Below are 18544 nucleotides of genomic sequence, written 5' to 3'. Positions count from 1 at the left end.
GTGGCGCCCCACCTCTAGGGATCTTCCAATTACTGCTCACCGATCATGACCTTACCGCCCGACCAAAATAAATACGACATTTTGAACCTAATGAGGACGGAATAAACGGTTAGACTGGATATTACACAATAACCTTTATTTACACAAGTACCACATCATTCAACTAGGCTGTGATACTTCGCCTAGGAACATGCTAAATAGCAACCATTTTATTATCCTCAAAAAAGACAATCCAGACTTTATTAAACAACCTGTAAAAGAGATAATATCACCATTAATCGACTTTATTGCAGTACTAATCGTTGCCATAAGGGGCTGGTGGGTGGGTCAAAATTGGCTCCTTGTTCCGTCTCGGGCTCACGTGCAACGAGGAGGTGCAGCTTCCAAGCACAGGAACAAGAGGATGCTTCCTTAGATTGTTGCTCTTTTATTCTTCCTCGGGAGGGCGTGTACCCTCCTCCGATCCGCCTCCGGGCGTGGCCAACGGTGTAAGTGTCTAGGACAACCCCTCTTGGGCGGGAAAAGGCGCGCCCCGGCTACGCCGCTTCGGGCATACCAGCCGAGACACGCCTCCCGCCCAAAATGGTTTCCCGGGGGGGTCAGGGCACCCCACCATACGTTCGGGGGGACCGAGTGGTCGCCCCTTTCCATTACAAAGATACATTCTGCCATGATTTCAAAGTGGATGATTTGATGTGCATTTGCAAACATGTCCAAAAAAACTGCCTGGACAAACACTGGTGTGGTTCATATCATGTAATCCTGACCATCAACAGTACTATCAAGTGTGTCGGAGTGCCTCAGTGGATTCACGAGTAAGAGTTTCTGAAATGGTGGATGAGGCCGATGACCAGGTTCTGCAGTCTGATAAATGAGATCAAAATCAAAGTCAGATTCGCAGTGTGTATCCAGAAAGAGATGACTTTTATTCTGTAACTGATGAAGAACAAACAGAAAGTTGTAAAACTCAAGCAGAAGGACAAAGTAGTGTTTCAGGACAGCAAATGTTCAGACGAAGACCCTGAAACTTCAGAAGTCCAGTTACATAGCCAGAGTAAAGGACTGTTGCAATACAAAAGCACAAAGCATGGGTGGCAGCAAGAAGACTACTTGCCCAGTTGTATGGCGAGTCAGATTTTATTAGGGCGAGCTATATTTAGGACCTATTCACCCCTTCTGGAGATCTGACAAACAGCAGGTGTTATTTTCACTCACAAAGTGAAGAAGCATTAAAGACGCCTTAAAATCTTGTTTTTATCTTTATCTATCACATTTATTCTTTGTTCAGAGACCGAGGACAAAAGTCAGTTTACATCTACAATTACTTTTCTTTCTCTCATTGTAAAGTTCAAGCGTTTTGTACATACTTCACAAAAAGTGTGAAAAGAACGGCTGCAGGAAGTCATGTTTTATTCTAACATATTTAAATAGCTAAAGAGTGAACTGTTCAAACATTTCAAATTAAATTTCAGTGGTTATGAAAGCCCTTGTTTCGTTATTCTGTGTGATGAAAAAATATTTTAATAGGATGAAAACTAATCAGAACACTACTTGGTGGTGTGCAATGTTTGCTGAAACCCAATTCCCACAGATTGTTTATACGCTATATAGTTTTATAAGTTGTACTGCATTTGCCATTTTACATGTGCTAAATTACATGTTGACCTCGATTCCATGCAATGCTATGATCTTCCATTTTGTTGCATTGCACTTCCATTTTGTGCTGCCTTATCCTGTAGTTACACTTCAGCAGTAGTTTTCAGTTTCAGTTTGTTTATTTATTTCGAAGGTTAAAAACCATCATGAAAATACATAATAATAATAATACATAATCTCGATTACAAACATTCTGAACAACATATGATTATTTAAAAAGAAAAGAAAAAGGACATCACATTTAAAAAAAGAGTTTTTTGTAAGTAATGGGACCAAAGTGCAGATGGGGTACAAAAAGCCCTAAATAACATAATGGATAGATACCTCCCTAACCCACCAATTTCAACAGCCCCTAGTATTTCTCAGTTTAAAAGATATTTTGAGAAAACTTATAATGGCACATAAAGTTCGCATTTCAGTGGCTCTTTGCAAAAACAGTAAGGCAGATTTGGCGTGAATGATATTTGAATCTTTTAAAACCCCTACTAAAAATCTTTGACGCGGTGTTTTATAAAAAGAACACAGTAATACAAAATGAAGGGTGTCCTGCGGAGACCTATTGTCGCAGCCGCAGGCACCCTTCTGCTCAATTGTTTGAGGGAACCCTGATGGATAGGCTAAAATATGGTGCAACAAATTGAGCCTAAAACGAGTCATTAAAAACCTCTCATGCTGGCTATGCAATAAAAATAAATAAGGTTCCATGCCAGCTTGATTCGATACTAGCGAATGAGCAACAACCGAAGATTTAGTAGAGTCAAGCTCCCTCCTCCTGCCACTGAATTTATCCAACAATTGCCCTTGTACCGAGTGACTGGAGTATATGTCCACCAAGGATGGGTCCAGGAATAATCTTTGTGCATCTATTTCCCCCAGGGTATCTTTAATATATTTCAGCCAGGGGATTTGGAGGCATTTTTCTTTCGTCAGACAATCCTGGATAATCTGTCTGGATAATTCCGCGTTGGGGTTTAACCAAATTTTAATCCAGGCCAGTATAGGTCTCAGTCTAATCAAGTCCGCTATATATGTTATTCCCAGCTCTTTGTGTGTTACTGCAGCGGAGGAACTCGGCGGAAGTTTTAACATTTTTTTTAGAAATTTCTCTTCCTCCCTTTGGATTAGTTGTGCATCTCTGAAACCCCAGACTTCTGATCCGTAAGTGGTCTTTGAGATGCTGACTGATCTATACAAAGTCAACACCTGCTCTGGGGACCACCGTCCCATTCGACGAGCAAAGTTTAATATAGCTCCATTGGCTGAGACAAGTCTCCTTGCCCTCTCCTCTATCAGCGGGGCGAACTTTAGCTTCTCATCGAATAAAAGACCCAAATATGGAAATGTTTTGACACTGTCCAAGACATGATCCCCCAGTTTAAATACGAATTTCTTCTGTGGTTTCTTCCCCACTATCATGATGAATGATTTTGTCATGTTTACAGAGAGGTCCAGTTTCCTCATAAAATCTGCGATACCCTTAATTAGGAGCTGCAGGCCAACCGCCGTCCAGGCTAGGAGGACCGCGTCGTCGGCGTACAAAAGTACTGGCAGGTGACGCGAACCCACCTTTGGACGATCAGTTCCCAATGCTGTCAGGTCGCTCTCCAGGCCGTTTATATAGAGGGAAAACAGAAAAGGTGCCAGGATACACCCCTGCCTCACCCCGCCCGAGCACAGGAAGGGATCTGTACTCACCCCCCCCGCACTATAGCGGAGCTTGGCAGTGGTGTTCCAGTAAAGTTCCCTCAGGATGTTGATAAGATCCGGATCAATTCCCAGATTGAACATGATCGACCATAGCTTGGCTCTGTTAACATTGTCAAACGCCGCTGCTAAGTCCATGAACCCCATATACATGGTACCTTCAGACGCCTTGGTGTACTTAGCAGTGAGAAGGTACAGGTTGAGGCACTGGTCGGTGGTTGATCTACCTGTTCTGAACCCATACTGGGTGTCCACCAAGATGTTATGGGTGTCAGTCCAATCCAGTAGGCGGTTGAGGAGTGCCCTCCCCAGTACCTTGGCAGAGACGTCGATGAGCGAGATTGGTCTATAACACTGCGGGCTGTCCCTACAGCCTTTCTTGTAGATCGGGACAATCACCGCAGTGGACCATGATCTCGGCAGGCCCGTTTTGATGGCTGCATTCAATACTCTTGTTAACATTGGGGCCCAAAGATCCGTATTGCTAAGAAATAGATCCGGGGGGGTTCCATCCGGGCCCGGGGCTTTGTTTCGTGTTAACCCTAGGATTGCCTTGAGAACTTCATCCAAGGATAATTCGAATTTTTCCGCCCTTGGCCCCCTCCATATTCCATCACCAATGTCTACATCCTGCTGGTTGTACAGGGATTTAAAATGGGCAATCCATTGTTCCGGCAGAATATTTGAGCTGATGACTGGGGAGCTTGAGTCGTGAAAACGTGGTTTGTTTATAATTTTCCAAAACTGGGTGTAGTCCTTGTTTTCGCCGGCCTCCCTTAAGTCTGCCCAGACTTCTTTTTGGAGGGTGCTTTTTCTGATCTTAACCTGGGTTTTATAGTTCTGTCTACAGCGAATGATTTCATTTTTATCCCTTGGTGTCTTTTTCAAGCTCTGTTTTAAGTCTCTTAGCGCTTTAGAGCAGTTAGCATCAAACCATCTGGGCGTGGGTTGCAGGTTTGCGGGCTTCTTGGTTGTCAGGAGTTTCTCTACAATTTTAGTTAAGGATTCAAACGCCTCTACTACTCCTCTGCCCTCTAATGTATGATCTAGACAGGTCTCTATGTGATCTTTCCCTTCATCAACTAATTTAACGTAAAATTCTTGGGGTTTAATCACTGACCACCTTAGGCGTCTCCCCTGGTCTGTTGGTTGAATTTCTGCTTGTTGGATCACCCCTGGTACTTTTTTAATGAAATCGTTCCCTTTAATTTCTATTATAATGGGATTATGGTCACTAAAGGGACTCCACTCTGTCCTGGTGTTTAGGATCCTTTCCCTAGCCCAGGCGGATATCATGACGTAATCTATTATAGAACCCCCGCCTTTACCCTTAAATGTTGGTATTGGGGATTCGCCTGCCTTGTGAGCGGATAGGTCCATGACCTTAGTGAGGGCAAAGTTGTCTAATAACTTCATCAGTATTGTACCCTCTTTGGTATGTGAAAAGTGGGGGCCCTTTTGTAAAGGACAAGCTGACCAGTCGGGAGTTAAGGGAAGTAATTTGGGGCATAGATGGCAATTAAAATCCCCCATCAACAGGACAGTTGGTTCTGACCCCGACGTCCTTTGATCTAATTCCTCATTTAGACAGCTCTCCAGCTGCGCTAAAATTGGGAAATTTCCCTCCACCGGCCCGGAATTGTAGAAATTCACAAACAGTAGGCTCTCCCACTGATGTGAAAGTCTAGCTGCGTGTATGTTATCTGATGGGCAGTCAGTATATGACCAGGATCCTTTCAGGTCTAAGTCTGCATATAGTGCTAAGCCTCCCTTTGCTCTTCCCGAGTTTGTGCCCTGTGCGGGTTTAAAGAAACATTTGTACCCCTCCAGTTGGCATGGGCCCGAGTCCCCTGCCCATGTTTCCTGGAGCGCTATCAAATGAAAACATTTTATAAATTCTAGCCATTCCTTGTTTTTTAATTTGGCTTCCAGCCCTGCGACATTCCAAGATAGGATGGTCAGGCCCTCCCGCTTTTCTTTGCCGCTTACCGTGTGGGTTTCAATTGCTCTCTCCTCCCCATCTAGTGGTAAATCTAATGTGGTTGTTTTTTCCTTATCCCTCTGGGGCCGGGGTGAGTCTAGTCCCCTAGTTAGTATACTCTCCTCGCTCCCCCATGTATTCCCTATTTGTGGGCCAAGATAACTACTAGTGGCCGGACTTCCTATAATGTTCTTTTGAGTGGATATAAGTCAATCTATGTCCTCTAGTGATTGAAATGGGGCATATCTGTTTCTCCATTGAGGGAAATCACGCTGGGAGTAGGGCTGTTCGAGGTGGCTTGCTAGTCTGGATCTATATGGGCGCTGTGGTCTACCCAGCATCCATCCTCCCTCATCCTCCACACGATTGTTGTTGCGTGTCCTTGGGTAGAAATACCCAAGTGGGAGAGCACAAATCGTGCTGGTTTGGTTCCTGTTGGGATTCTTCAGGATGTACTCTACCAGACTAGTGTCCGTGAAGTTTGCGACTATACAGTCTCCTCTGATATCTTTCTTTCTCCCCCCAACCCAGTTTACCCTTCTTACGCTTACTATCTCTCCTCTTTCCCCAGTATTTAAGGGTCTGTGGATGTTCAACCATTTGGAAATTTTAGAGAGCAGTTGTAGGTGTGTTTCTCTCTCATTGGGCCTATTTTCTGGGACCCCTGCAAAGATTATTACAAAGGGACTCGCCTCGGGGGGTAAATCTATGTGTGGTGCCTGAGTATTGGTGTTAAGAAAGGGATCAGGCTCTGTATAACAATGATTATAATTCCCTTCTCTCTGCGGACGATCGTCTTGTCTCCATTGCATTAGTGGTTGTATGTGAGGTTTCTCCCTCTGAGTGTTATTCGCACCTTGTTGTTGACTCCCTCTAGAGTTATCGTTTGAACCCCCTTTAGGGTTTTGGACAGAGTTGGGGGCCTCATGAATCTGAACTATAGCCTGTTGGGCATGGCTAACACAGTTGTTATTTTGGGCCCTCTTTGTGTTTGCCTTATCATTTATGGCTTCCTCCATCAGTTGGGGTGGGTCAGCGGAAGTTTTTACAAGTGCGTGATCTAGAGTCTTGGATTGTTTGGAGAGCTCACACATTATTTTATCCACCTTGCTTATTATGGGTTTTAGTTGTGCCGCAATGAAGAATTCTATCTGTTTTTTATTATCTATAACCACTGTCTCGATCCACCCTGGGGTAATGGTGTCTACTCGGGAGTTATTTTCTAGTGAATTATATTCTTGAAGGCTTATTGGGGAGTTAGCTCTTGGGGGTGCTTTCCTCTGCCTCTGCTGACCCTTATTCCTCCCCACTCGCTTCCTTGATTTCCGATGGGGCGTGTCATTAAGTTCAGGGGATTCTGGCCCTGAGGTTTGTGCACAAGGGACATCCACTGTATCATTGTTTGTTTGTGATACACTGCCCTGGGTGTTTAAGCTATCGATGAGTAGTACGTCTCTAGAGGGTGTTTGAGTGATGGCATTGAGATTGGGCGAGGAGGATAAACTCCGTTCCATTCGTTCAATTTCCCCTGTGACTTTCTTTAGCATTAGGTCAATTGCTGTGGGTTTGTTCCCCTTTGCATGGGCAGCCTCCTTTATTTCCCCCCGTGTTAGCTTAGAGGTTGTTCTCTTATTTGGCTTGATCCCAGTCGAGCGTGTGTTGGGGTGGGTGGACATCGTTCCCTTGAGGTCTCCTTCCTTTTCGCCACAACAATATGCGGCGTAGGTTTCTGCCAATCCTCTAGCGTGCTGCCGTAGGGATTTAGCGAGTGGCTTTCAAGGGCTTCACTACCCTATGCAGATTCCCTATTCCCACAGTGCAGTACCTGGATGTAGTATCAGAAGCGTAAGGGCCAAGGGGGATGGCCCGTCCCGTCCCTCGTCGTCCCCGGACGGCCACAGACGGCCCGCCCTCTGCCCGGGCTCCGCCCGGCGCCGTCCGCGCGCGTCCGCGATGCAGAGGAAGTGCCCAGTTTTTGTAGCGCCTCCGGGCGCGCTGCGGGAGGAAGTGGGCGTCCCTTTTCGCTCAGCCCTCTGGGAGCTGTAGTCTCCAGCCGCCGCGGTGTGGGAGGGCGGCGAGACCACAGCGTCAGGGCCCCAGGAGCGAGGTGGCGACCCGCCGGTGAGTTAGGCTTGGTTGGTTTGGCTGCGTGCTGCAGAGTTTGGTCCCCGCTCCGCCGAGGAAGTGCCCAGTTTTTGTAGCGCCTACGGGCGCGCTGCAGGAGGAAGTGGGCGTCCCTTTTCGCTCAGCCCTCTGGGAGCTGTAGTCTCCAGCCGCCGCGGTGTGGGAGGGCGGCGAGACCACAGCGTCAGGGCCCCAGGAGCGAGGTGGCGTCCCGCCGGTGAGTTAGGCTTGGTTGGTTTGGCTGCGTGCTGCAGAGTTTGGTCCCCGCTCCGCCGAGGAAGTGCCCAGTTTTTGTAGCGCCTCCGGGCGCGCTGCGGGAGGAAGTGGGCGTCCCTTTTCCCTCAGCCCTCTGGGAGCTGTAGTCTCCAGCTGCCGCGGTGTGGGAGGGCGGCGAGACCACAGCGTCAGGGCCCCAGGAGCGAGGTGGCGTCCCGCCGGTGAGTTAGGCTTGGTTGGTTTGGCTGCGTGCTGCAGAGTTTGGTCCCCGCTCCGCCGAGGAAGTGCCCAGTTTTTTTAGCGCCTCCGGGCGCGCTGCGGGAGGAAGTGGGCGTCCCTTTTCGCTCAGCCCTCTGGGAGCTGTAGTCTCCAGCCGCCGCGGTGTGGGAGGGCGGCGAGACCACAGCGTCAGGGCCCCAGGAGCGAGGTGGTGTCCCGCCGGTGAGTTAGGCTTGGTTGGTTTGGCTGCGTGCTGCAGAGTTTGGTCCCCGCTCCGCCGAGGAAGTGCCCAGTTTTTGTAGCGCCTCCGGGCGCGCTGCGGGAGGAAGTGGGCATCCCTTTTCGCTCAGCCCTCTGGGAGCTGTAGTCTCCAGCCGCCGCGGTGTGGGAGGGCGGCAAGACCACAGCGTCAGGGCCCCAGGAGCGAGGTGGCGTCCCGCCGGTGAGTTAGGCTTGGTTGGTTTGGCTGCGTGCTGCAGAGTTTGGTCCCCGCTCCGCCGAGGAAGTGCCCAGTTTTTGTAGCGCCTCCGGGCGCGCTGCGAGAGGAAGTGGGCGTCCCTTTTCGCTCAGCCCTCTGGGAGCTGTAGTCTCCAGCCGCCGCGGTGTGGGAGGGCGGCGAGACCACAACGTCAGGGCCCCAGGAGTGAGGTGGCGTCCCGCCGGTGAGTTAGGCTTGGTTGGTTTGGCTGCGTGCTGCAGAGTTTGGTCCCCGCTCCGCCGAGGAAGTGCCCAGTTTTTGTAGCGCCTCCGGGCGCGCTGCGGGAGGAAGTGGGCGTCCAGCAGTAACATAAACATGTTTTTCATGTAAACCAGTACAAGCTGGTGCGAGGCATCTCGTGAGGTGATGTTGTGCCTTCAGCTTGTTTCGTGCATTCTATGTTTATCTCTAGGACAGAGGGAGGATGCACCATGCAAAGCTCTCCAAGGCCAGAGACAGGGAAAGGAATGTCTTTTGCCTCGGCACACCCAAACAGAATCTGGCCAGGTCTGTGTGGGTGAATCTGATGTAGAGATGGGGCCAGCACCAGTGAATAGATGGGCAAGAGCGCCTGCTAGAGGCTTCACGAAATGTTGATTTAAACTATAAAAAGCGGTGTCTGTGGGGTGGAGCTCAGGAACTGAGTCTTGGAGTGGACGCACTCATGGGACCACTTTGGTGCCCGGAGAGATTACTTCCTGTGCCCCGGTCTCTGCAGGGTTCCCGACTTGGTGTTTTCAGTGCTTGGCCAGGAATGTTGAAGTTGCATCTGGTGAGGTGCTTTGTACATTAACTGTTTATATACCTGTATTCACAGTTTCAGATATATATATATATAGTGTGGTGTATTCACTTTTTATTGCCTTTCGCTCGGTGCTTAAGAATTTACTAGCTTCAGGGACTTTTTGCCTTTGCCTACGATATTAATAAAGCACATTTTTTACCTCCAGAGGAGTGCTGGAGTTTCTGTGTGAGTAAGTGGTGTGCGTAAGTTCAGATTAGCAAAAGTGGGCAAAGCAATACATAAGTAAAACTACATGTTAGCAGGAAAATGTTTTCCCAATTCAATGGAAAATCTGCTGTGTGTTAATGACAGTGCACTACCACCTCATGCTTTAGTAACATACTTAGTAAAGGGAGTTTTTAAAGATGAACTAAGAAACTTTCCTGCTCCTGCCCTGATGGCAAAGCTATTGGTGAGCTAAGAGCCAAGTCAGGGGTTCCGTGTACTCTATATATATATATATAGGTTTCATAAACCTGGTTTCTTCAGATGCACTTCATGTCGTGCCTGCACATTTGCAGTCAACAGCACTGAATATACATCTGCATTCAGTAATCGACCTATACCAATCAGGGAACACTTGACATGTCGCAGTGATTTCGTTGTATACAAACTAACCTGCACATGTGCATTATCATACATAGGGAGCACAAAGTTGCAAGCAAATCAACGCATCTTACAACACATCCGGGCAATAGTGAATTCGGACATGAATTACCCGGTGGCTCGCCATTTTAAATCTGTTCATGACAAGAAATTGAAAGATCTGACTTACACCTTGTTGTGTTCTGTGGCTAATCCAGTTAGGGGGGGTGATCGAGAGAGACTTCTCCGACAAAGAGAGGCCTATTTCATTGCCCTGCTTGATACCAGGTCCCCCAATGGTCTGAATGCTTTTGATGAATTGCACCATTACCTATAATTTTCAGTATGTTTTCTTTGATTCATTTTATGAAATGTGTAATTTTGGTTATCTTGGAAGAGGGAGTGTTATTTGCAGTTCTTTTTAGTTTTTTCAGATATTCTTAAAATGAAATAACAGCTGGGCTTAGTATAGTCAAGAATTCTGAAGTGTGTTTTGTGTCAAACTTCCATGAATGGAAGTCTTTGCCGCCCTATGTGTCCCCTTGTATATAACATCTTGAAGAATTTCTTTTGGTCTAAATTCATTTTGACTTGTATATATTGGCAACGTGAGATGAACTGTTGATGATGGCGAAGAATATGATGAATTTATATATCTTTAAGGAAAATTATCTCACTTCTTTTGTATTTGTACAGTGATTTAATGATTTGATTTCCTTTGTGGATAATTTGCAACTTCTCCTTAAAGTAATCATGTTATATGATTTGCAGTCGCCTATGAGCACTATGCTCTGATTTTGTTGCGAACGTTCCATTGATTTGTGGAAGTTGTTCGTGTATGTATAGAACATCTCGCATATTACATTGCCAATTAATGTCGTTATTTTACCCTTACAACCTGTTTCTTTAGGTGTTTGGGCTTTTAAATTGTATTTAATCCACCGCCCACTCCTGGCGCGTCATGTGACCAAGCCCCGTTCGCGGGGCGAAACGCGTCATGGAGGGCACTTGCTCTGCACATTTCACTGCTTATTAAATGCACTGCTTCAACTTACGGCGTTGGTGTCTGGCTCATCTATTTGCTTGACCGAGGATTGAGGAGATTTCCTGAGGTCCGCGCTCGCCAATACTGCGATCACAGCAGTTGGGAGTCTGCTTTCTTCATATATATATATATATATATATATATATATATATATATATATATATATGCTACATTCTTACTATGCATGGAGCAAACGTTTAGTCTATTAATCCAATCCAAATAGTTTTTTTGTACCGCAATAATGTTGAACTCACATATTGGAGGGTGCGCTCATATGTAATAATGAAGAAAAGGGTGTCTCTCCAAAGTAAAGTATTTGCCTAGAATGATATCATGAGATCAGTTTATGAGTCAAGTACATTACAGCTGGGTCGAATAGATTATTCAAGTTACTAGACCTGCAGGTCTAGTAATATCTGTATTATTTCTTAAGACCTGCTTATGTTTGTAGGAGTTGCTCTGGCACCTCCACTCCCACACGACCTCGGAGGGGTTACTCACCAGCAGCAAGTGGCTCAGAGCACATGCAACTGTGCCATACCTCCAGTTTATTGCCTGGCATGTGGAATGTCTAGCTTGAGCAGCTTCTTTGTGGGATCATGGACACTTTGAGTTTCTGTTGGAAGGCAAAGCATGAATATATAAAAAGTCCAACCTAAGATGGTGGACTCTCCATATGGAGTCATATGAATTTCCCAATCTAAATGTGGCAGAGCCTCTTCCTCTGGGGCCAGGTCCTGTTTGCCCCATACAAAGAGTAGCACTTGGAATGGCTGGAAGCATATCAACGCCTACTGTTCCTTGATTTTCCATCATACCCAACACCCTCTTGCTTTACATTTTTGTTCCTGAATTCTCTCAGCAGGTATGTATCCTTCCATGTAAATGTTCCCTTTTATATTGCCTAGTGTAGCTTTTTCCAATTTTATTTTAAGCATTTGTTTGATGATATTTCTTGTTGATCATCTGACTCTGGACTTATGTTGCTTTTTACTTTTCTACCTTTTGATATAGGGAAGTTTGGTGCCTTGTCGATTTACGCTCATGCAATCTCATAATCACTCACGGTCTACACAGATTGCCAAAGGGAGTTTTTCTTTATTTTTTTTCACCTAGCTGTGCCTCACTAAAGGAGATCTCTGATACCTTTCACATATATTATTCTTTTTAGGGTGCTACCATTTCTACTGGGAAGAGTCACCATTTCCTTGGGAAATCTAAAAGGGAACTTGCCACACCTATATCACATCCTGCGTTTGACAGATCACAGATCTTCACTGTGGAGCACAAGGCTGGTTACAGCATTGAAATCAGATGCAGTTTCCTGACGGGTTTCCCTAATTGATCGCAGGACTGCTCCAATGCTGTAGCAAGCCTCCGGGCATTCAGATCTGATGGGGACTGTCTGATTGATAGATTGCACCTCAGAGCAGAATTCTGTAGTCTGGATGAGTCCATAATGTGTACTCTCCTTATGAAGCATAATTACTTGAGCCTACTGGGCTGTAGAGCACAGACAGTAGCAGCAGCAATAGGAAGTGGAATTACTGGCTTTTTTCATCTGTCCCTGCCAGAAAGAGATGCTTACCAACTTCCCTTGCATTTGTAAATTGGTCTGTAAGTTCCCTGCAACCAGACCCTTCACCCATCCATGTGGGAAGTGAATTTAGGCCCAGCCTAAATTTTATCCCCACAAATGCTGTCGTTTTTTTTTACCACTGCCTTCGCACACATGGAATTCATGCATGATCTCTGATAGATTTTTCTGTGAAATAGATTGTGACTCACAGCAGGGTTCTGTGGTGTGGAAAGGTGCACAATGTACACCCCACACCCGAGTCTGACTATCGTCAGGTCACCTCAGGAAGAGGCATTCCAATATTTTTTTTAATTGGACTACCAGTTCCATGCAGCTAGATCCTTCTCCCTTTCATTTGGTATGTATATGATGCATATGTATATTTATTATTGCTGGGCATACATTATATGTGTGGAGTGCATATGGAACACATGGCTGTAGCGACAATGGAATACATTTTGTGTTTCTAACATCTCGGTGGTACCTATGAAGGAGGTTTGGAGTTAGGTTTGGGGGAAGCCCCAGACAGCGAATTCAATTACAGGACTCCTCAGGGACATTAAAGGGATCCTTTTTTAGTGAATCAGTATTTCAGATGTGGAGGAGAGAATAGAGAGGGCACATTTGAAGCTTATGGAGTTCCCTGCTGCCTTTCCCAGTATAAGTGTTACCCCACGGGTTAACAGGTAGTTAAGTGGGGCAGCCTACATCTTGTGCCCTTGTTTCTGCAGACAGGAGAATCCCAGTTCCACCGCACATTTCTGCTAGCACTTTACAACATAGACTATGGCCAGACCAGTCTGCATGAGTGGTATTAGCTTAAGTGCAGAAACTACCCAGAACTGGTCTTAGGTATTGGAATATAAACGACTGTCTGCAACTTTTGTACAAAGATGGGTTAGAAACTTCCAACCAGCAAGCCTAAATTGCTCTCATAGAATTTGGAGCCTCCACACCTTTGGGGACAAGAAATTCTCGATGGTACAGGGTAGAGGTAACCACCACCAACTTACCTGTTGGATGGCGTTTTAGATTCCGAATGAATTTTCCCGATTCATGCCCTTATATAGGTACAATTCACATTGCCCTTATAGAGGCATAGAAATCAAGCCCTTATTTAGGCATAGAACATGCTGCCCAAATACAGGCATGGCTACTTCCATCCGTTCATCAAACATCACAACGATTTCTTGGAAAACCAGACTCTTAAGCAGAAGGGACTTCCCCTAGCCTGGATATTGATTTCTCCAAGAAATTCATTATTATGCATGAACAACTATTCCTTAGGGGTTCATCCATGACGTTCATGTGCCTGACTTTACGTCAAAGCTGGCATTCCTAAACACCTTTAAGGTATAAATATACCTTCACTTGCTATGCCAAAGCACGGTGTGGTTCAGTGCAGTTTGACTACCTACTTGCCCGACGCAGCTCGCTACAGCAATTGCCGAAGGAAGCCAACTCTCCAGCTGACGCGCTGACAAGAAGCTGTCCTGCTCTGCTGAGAATCCAGTTCCAGTGTTTCTGACTCCCCTTGCGGGGTGTTGGGAATCGAGTCAGAGACAGAGATACCAACTTCGTTCGTTCTAAGGTATAGAGCTGATTAGAACCTAGAGAAACCTTTGGAAATTCTTGGCAGAACTAAAACCTATGCTAAACAGCACTTACTTCTTCCCTCGTACTAGACATAGGTTAGGTACATTGGGGTAGGCGTATTTTAGAAGCACAAGTTGAGTATTTTAGCCTGTGTTATTTATGTATGTATTTTATATGTCTTAACACTAAACAATGCTATTACAGTATTATTTTATAATACTATTCTCACTGTACGCATTATACTTTGCATTCTGTCTAACGATTGTAGCAGTTCACCTCTCTTGCATGAGAAAGAAGACTGTTCAATAAACCTATTATTGAAAACGCCCGTCTCACTATTTCTCTGCAACTCTGTTGAAACGAAGCATGCACGATTGACTGATTAAAATAGTTATCTATTGTTTCCAAGACTCTGAAGGTATTTGTTCCAGTCCTAGGGAAACAAAGTTGTCATGTTTATGCGGTTGTCAGAAATGAATCCCTTCTTGTGTATTCGAGAAAGTTTCTAGTGACCTCTGAGCTACCTGGCACTCACAATTAAGTTTAGTATATTCGATAGAGACAAACTGACCTCAGTCCTATGTCATATCTATAGGCTATATTATTCCAATGCGCAGAGCCTATTGGGACTATAGGAACTACACTACATGGCGCCCAAAGTTTGGTTAGGCACATATTTAATGCTAGATACTAAAGTAACTCAGTCGTGCTTTTCTCAGAGACCCCTTTTTCCGTAAATACTCCAATAGATGTCTGGAGTGGGTAAAGGGATAATATCCGCCATAGCCGAGTAGGACGAAAAATCCTATGTATCAGCTTTTTTGGTTTGTTCAACTTTGAAGGATACAGTGTTCCAAAATATTGTGTACCTTATCTTTGTTTCCTTGAAACTTGCTCTGCAAACTTTCATTAAACAATGTCGAATAACGGCAACAACCCCGAGGCCGGTGGAGCTACAGGCTATGACGCCATACAAGCTTTAAACTATCCAGGTTTCCAAGAAACCGATGAGGATGTTACATCCATTCCCCTAAATCTAAGAAAAGCCATCACTATAAAACTTATAGGAAATGGCCTAACATCGAGAGGTGGTAGGATAGTTTTTGTGATAGAGGCACATGAATATCACCAGACAGAGGTATTCTACTCATGCATAATCTTCTCTGAAGCAAAACCAGTAACACAGACGTTTCACTTCTACAAAGAAGATGAACCACCAGAGGAATATATTTCTTTCGAGGATATTGAAATTTCTTTAACATACCAGGAGCATGTGCTCTGGTTTAAAGGTGCCCTAAAACATTTAAATCACATTACCAGGCTCGGTCCACTAGGTAGACCAGGAGCAACATGGTTGGCCAATGCTGGCTATATACCTGACCCTGACATTGAAACAATGTCAGACGATGAATTACTTAGTAATTTACACAATGTAATAGAATTATACAGTGAAACCCCAACTGTCTGAAAGTCCTGCAAAGGTATTTTCTAAAAACACTCATACTACCTCCAAAATGAAATGGGAAAACACTAAACAAACTTCTAAAGAGAAGTGTTCTCATTCCAGAGGTAGGTCTCCTCAAAATGAGCCCTCTGAAAAGAGGTATAACCTCTGGAATAGGGATAATTTGAGAAAACCTGATAGATATCAAGATACTGATACAAATTCAAATTCAAATTCAAATATCTTTATTCGGTACTTAAAAAGATACCATTAAAGACCATGAAAATACATACATACAATGTTTAAAAAGCATTTTAAAAATGGCATATTAAGAGCAATAAAAATAGGTCTAAAAAGGGGCAAAACGAGAAATAGATCATTGGGCATCTTATGCAGACATTGATTCAGTCTATAAAATGATGTGGGCCGATGTTTCCCTGGAGTTCCTTAATCTCATGGCCACCTTAATAAAACTTATTATACATAACAGATGGGTCTGAGGCTTTTTGCAAAAAAAGGAAGGCTGCTTTAGCATGTCTCAGTCTTTTGTTTTTCAAGATCCTTACTAAAAACTTCCTTCTAGGCTCTGAATAAAAAGGACATAATAAAACAAAGTGAAGGGTATCCTGCGGAGACCTAGTGTCGCAGCCGCAGGTACCCTTCAACTCTACAGAGCGTGTGAATCCTGCGGGAACAGCCAGTAAATGGTGAAGGAGATTAAGTCGGAACCTAGTCATATAAAATCTTTCCTGCGCGTTGTGCATCACCGCTAGGTATGGTTCCATTCCAGGCGTTGTTTTTAGTGAACCATGTGCCACAACGGATATTTTCCCGGTTTCAGCATGGGCCCTTCTGGCGGTTGCCCAGGCAGTAAAAAGTTTTTTGGCCAGGGTTTTATTCAGGTTGGTCATGGACTCCGGCTCAAAGAACAAATTATTGCAACCAATTCCTTCCATAGTGTCTTTTACATATTTGAGCCACGGGATCTGTCCCCCTCTGTCCTGGCTCAAGCAATATTTAATGATCTGTCTGCTGAGGCCAGCCTCTGGGTTAGTCCAAATCTTAATCCAGGCCAAGATGGGTCGAACCATAATTCTATCCTCTATATATGGCTCGCCCAATTCCATGTGTGTTATATATGAGGGGGTGCTCTGAGGAACCTTTAATAGTCTTTTAAAAAATGTGTTTTCCTCAGCTTGTATCTGGTGCACCTGATTAATTTTGCAGCCCCAAACTTCTGCCCCGTATGACACCTTGGAGCAAGAAACCGCTCTATATAGATTCAGTATCTGTTCCGGTGACCATCTGCCTAGCCTCCTCCCATATGCCATTATGGCACCCGTTGAGGCCACCAGTTTGATTGCATGTTTTTCAGCCAAGTTTCTGAATTCCAGTTTCTCATCGAAAAGTACGCCTAGATAAGAGAAGGACTTAACTCTTCCTAGTCTATGTGGACCTATACTGTGTAAAAAGTCCTTTTTGGGGTTTGTACCTGTAGACATAACAAAGGACTTATCCAGGTTTGCTGAGAGGTCCAATGAATTCATAAAGTTGACGAAACCATCAATTAACTTTTGTAAACCCAGTGGGGTGCGGGCTAGCAACACTGCGTCGTCCGCATACAAGCGGACGGGTACCGGACGCTGGCCAATTTGGGGGGAGTCCACTCCCAACTTCATAAGTTCTCGGTCCAAATTATTAATATACAATGAAAATAAAAAAGGAGCTAATATACAGCCCTGCCGGACACCGCTTGTACAAGGAAATCGCTCTGTCTTCATTCCTTCTGAGGTTCCGTGACGGTTCTGTGACGACTTGAACCCGTGTTTTCAAGTTTGTCGGAAATACCTAATATTGGTATCAGTGAACCGCAAATGATCCATTTAGTATATCCTAGTGTTTTCGCTACGCTACGAGCAAGAGCACTCCTTCCATTGACATATTTCTGATCTACCCATGGCATCCATCTTAGATCATGGCCGCCATTTTGTGTTTCCTTGCCCTCACATATGCAATAGCCTCGGATCACTTCATTCACTCCACTTTGATTAAGGACACGTAGCCTTAGCCGGAGATTCACCTCTTACATGACACGTGCACCTTAAACCAGATCACGCTGTAGCTGCATGACTCGACAAAGGCTGCCTCCTCTGCCCGAGGCCAGCCCTGCCAAACTGGTCTTCGTGTCCATTGTACCTGATCATGATTAGGCGGCCGAAGCCGGTAGCCTTGCCCATTTACAACCCACAAACATCCCTTATCCCACTTTTCTATCTTCCACACCTGGCTCTGTTTCTTTCTTTCTGAATCTTTATTAGGGGGAGGTAACGAACTTTACGATGAGGCGGTCCGGGTCCTGAATGCAATATTGACAGGGAATTGTGACAAACTAGTGGGAACCCCTCTCTTCGCAATGTTTGGCCTCAGATATTATCGACGGTTCCTGTGTAACACCAAATATTTATTGTTTTAGACACAAATATTTATTGTTTTAGACACAAAGGTTTTGGGAATGTATTACATGTAAAGAATTTGCCCCTAGCATAAAAAACCGTATATAAGGAGCAACCCACTTTGTACAAATCGAACAGGCTCCTAGTCTCTGCCCGTGTGTAGATTCTGTGACTTCTGTGTCCCTGCAGTAATAAACCTTTGGTCTTTGACGCCACCATCGAGAAGCCCGTGTTTCTGTTCATTTGTGCACCAAGGCAGGTGGAACTCCGGGGTCTTTGGGTGTTGTACCCTGACACCTCTGGACGGAACCAAAAAGTCCAGAACTCCAATTGGCGCCCAACGTGGGACGACGTCATTCGGTACCGGTCCAAAAGCCTGAAGAGTTCGAGAAGCTTCGTGTGAAGATTCCTGAGGGAGGCGCCCCACTTCATCGATCCCGGCATATCGCAAAAGTGGCCCGAAGTTCTCTTCCACGAGGGTTTCCCGTTCAGGACGGCTGCAGTGGGCCGTTGCCTTGACCGTCGCCCTGTCTTGGACCCGAAGTGGTGCAGTCCTTAGTACGGCGAAACGTGACGGGTTTCTCCTTGGTGACGTCTTCAGTGACTCAGTTAAGTATTTAGTGATAGCTAGCTGGTTACTTTTTGTGAGGATTGTTAAAAATCCTTGATCGGTTCTTGGT

The 18544-nt window shown here is 45.3% G+C and overlaps 1 pseudogene; it reads left to right on the top strand.

Annotated features, from left to right (window-relative positions):
* Positions 1–12137, top strand: part of LOC147701872 (uncharacterized) — a 58089-nt pseudogene extending 45952 nt beyond the window's left edge.
* The last annotated feature ends 6407 nt before the right edge of the window (positions 12138–18544 follow it).

The sequence above is a fragment of the Lissotriton vulgaris genome, chromosome 7 (assembly GCF_964263255.1).
Source record: "Lissotriton vulgaris chromosome 7, aLisVul1.2, whole genome shotgun sequence".
NCBI lineage: Eukaryota > Metazoa > Chordata > Amphibia > Caudata > Salamandridae > Lissotriton > Lissotriton vulgaris.
Note: the sequence above shows the minus strand (reverse complement) of the source record. Positions and strands in the feature narration are given on the sequence as shown.